This window comes from Theobroma cacao, chromosome 2, assembly GCF_000208745.1.
Source record: "Theobroma cacao cultivar B97-61/B2 chromosome 2, Criollo_cocoa_genome_V2, whole genome shotgun sequence".
In the NCBI taxonomy this organism is placed as follows: Eukaryota; Viridiplantae; Streptophyta; class Magnoliopsida; order Malvales; family Malvaceae; genus Theobroma; species Theobroma cacao.
The window spans coordinates 36,673,138-36,676,251 of NC_030851.1; the positions used below are offsets into that span (position 1 = coordinate 36,673,138).

Here is a 3,114-nt window from a genome sequence, read left to right on the forward strand (position 1 = left end):
TCCTTCTATAAAGATTGAAGTTTTATAAATTTTCTGATTTCAAATGTTGTATTTGTTGTACTGGTATCCGTATAGGGTAATTTTGTTGCAAAGTTAAGGGAATATGAGTCATAATTAACTATATTTAACATAATCTTAATTTTATTGTGAATCGTATAAATTTTAGGTGATTGTCTAGATTTGATTGTGATAAAAAAAATAAAGTTTAAAGTCATGTCAATCTAAAGCATATTATATGATTTGTTGTATATCATTGTTTGACATTGGTGAAGTTATGAAAACATCTTCTTAAGAGGATTAGTAGATGCAAGTTTGATTTGTCTAATTGAAAGTAGTTCTCGTAATTGAGTTTTAAATTTTTCTTATAAAAGAATCACAATGGTGAATAAGCATTGTATTGTAGTTCATTTTTGTACTTCCTTTTGTAAGTCACAATTGGTTTTATGTTGGATTATGATATGAGACTTTGCCTTGAGTGCAGGACTACCTGCCAGCTGCTTCATGCTGAAGTGATCACTGAATGTATAACCTGTTCAAGCACAACATTATATGTTGTGCCGTTATTTGACATCCGGTGAATTGATGAAATTATCACCTTTTGAGCACCAGTTGATTCATGTTTCATCTTATTGGAAATGGATCTTATAATTGAGTTAAGAGTACAAAATAAAAAACAATTACAATGGTTAATAATGCTTATAGCATTGCTCATTTTTTGTTTTGCTTGTCAAATTTGGATTAATAAGTGTGATATGATGTTTTGCCTGCACTGCAGGACCACCTGTCACTTGCCAGCTGCTTATGCTGAAGCTATTTCTGAACACATAACTTGTTTAGGAGCTTGAATCCTGTTAAATATACACATTCCTTTCCCAAGAATATACACATCAAAGTATCTATTTCCTTTGACAAGATAAATTTAGCTGCCTGAAAACTGTTAAAAACTCTATTTTTACTTTTAAGTTACTGTGCTCTGTATGTGCAGAAGTTCAGACTATACTTGAAGAGAATAAGTGGTGTGGCTCAGCAAGGTGGAATTTCTAATCCACTTTGTGGGCCGCTAGAACAAAATGTTAAAATTGGTTCACTTGGAAGATTTGACATCCAAGCATTGGCTGCCTCTGGACAAATTCCTCCACAAACGTTAGCAGCCCTCCATGCTGAGCTCTTAGGTCGACTAACAGGTAATTTAGTTGCAGCAATGGACTAGCCAGCTCCTCTTCAAGCATCCCTTCAAGGGCCCAAGTGCATTCCAGTTGAGCATGGTGTGGTATTTGGTCAACCTCTAGTAAAATGCCAATCCAGCATTTCCAAACACTTCCCACAGTCTATTGTATCCGTTGAAGATGTTTCTTCTGGATTGGGGGCATGGCCCTCTAATAACATTGGTACAACGGCTCCCAGTAGCAAACTTTGAGGGTTAAGTTCTCAGAACAGAAACATGTTTATTGATTTGTTGCAGCAGACGACTCCAGAAACCAAAGCAGCAGCAGCAGCAGTCTACTGTTCCTGAGCCCAGTCGTTCGATCAATGTGCAGCCATGTTGCCTTGTTGTACCCTCTCAGTCATCCGCTGGTTTTCAGTCAGGAAATAGTGCTGTTTCTGTAAACCAGAATGGCAGCTTTAGTAGGACTCCTGTTAATGATAACAGTCTTCTCTCATCTCAATCAAACAATTCTTCATTGAATATTGGGCAAGTCTCTGACGAGGATCTCCAAACTACAGGCGTTCGTAGTGGGTACATCCCCCTGCTTCCCTTTCTCCATCCGTGTCATCCTGCTCTCTGAATGCTGACAATTGTACTAATCGTCTAGCTCAAACCTCAAGCATGACGTTTAAAGCATCCAGGCACTTGCCAGGATTTGTCCATAGCACGCGTGATGCCCAAGGTCCCTATGGTGGTACTAAGTCTTGGAGAAGTGCTTGATCAAGCTCATTTTCTCGATCTTGGATATTTTAATAAAGAGGCTTGCCTTCCAACTTGGTTTGCAGTTGATGAATTTCAATCACCAATGAGCAGTTCCTCTAGCCGTGGAAAAGTCTTTGCCGAGGACATTAGTACCAGAGTGAAGCAGGAGCCAAGTATGGAATTTGTAGATAATGTGAAAGTGGGCCTGCCAATGCTACAACAATTTCCTCCAAATGATCTCATGAGTGTTTTCACAGAATAGGTAATCTAATTTGGTTATTCATCAAATTGAATTTGCTTAACAACATGCATATGCATAAGTTGATTTGGCCTTCGGTTGCTTTAATGTGGCATTTCTTTCACTAAAAATATTTGGCCACTTGATTCATTCTCTAATGAAGATTTACCATTTGCTGTGTTTGACTTCTTGTGAAGGCTAGAACAGTTTCTCTTTGCATTTAGAAGCTAGGAATCAGCATTTGACCAGTAAGAAGTTGATAGCAGGCATGAAGAAGGAGATGCAGCTGCTGATGATACTGAAATGTTTTGTGGGAATAGTGAAATTTTGGAAAATAACAATTTGGAATCTCGTATGGAAGCTAAACCACAGCAAAACAGACAAGTTGAAGAGAGCTCGCAAGGGCAAGGCAACTTTTCAAGAAAGGTCAATGCTTGAGCAGCTTGATGTTGGAAAAAGGTGAGAGTGTAGGTGATTCCGTTAAACCTGAAGCGGCTGACATTGGAGTATTGCCAACAAAAGCAGCAGGGACTAAAATAAAGCAGAGTAACAAGCGGAAGAAATCAAGCAATGCAGGCAATCCACCAATTGCAAATGCTACATAGTTGGGGGAGCAACGGTTTAGGATTATTCACATATTGCTCCGGACCAGTGGATTAATTTTAAGGTCACTTTTATTTATTAAAAAAGTCAAACCTGAACTTTGTACAAGCTTGTCCTCTGCATTAATTTGAGCCTAACAATGAACTAACAATGCTAATTAAAATAAATAAGCATTAATTTGAGCCTAACAATGAACTGACAATGCTAATTAAAATAAATAAGGCTATTTGAAGATGCTGTTTTCAAGTTATATACTTTTTTCCCAATTAAAATAAATGAATATTTACTTTGACCCCTCACTCCCTTTACTAAAGTTTCGTACCCTTTCTAGCTAATATGTTTGTCACTCATTGTGACTAATTAT

The 3,114-nt window shown here is 37.6% G+C and overlaps 1 pseudogene; it reads left to right on the top strand.

Annotated features, from left to right (window-relative positions):
- On the top strand, window positions 932-2,332 carry LOC18609894 (annotated as a pseudogene).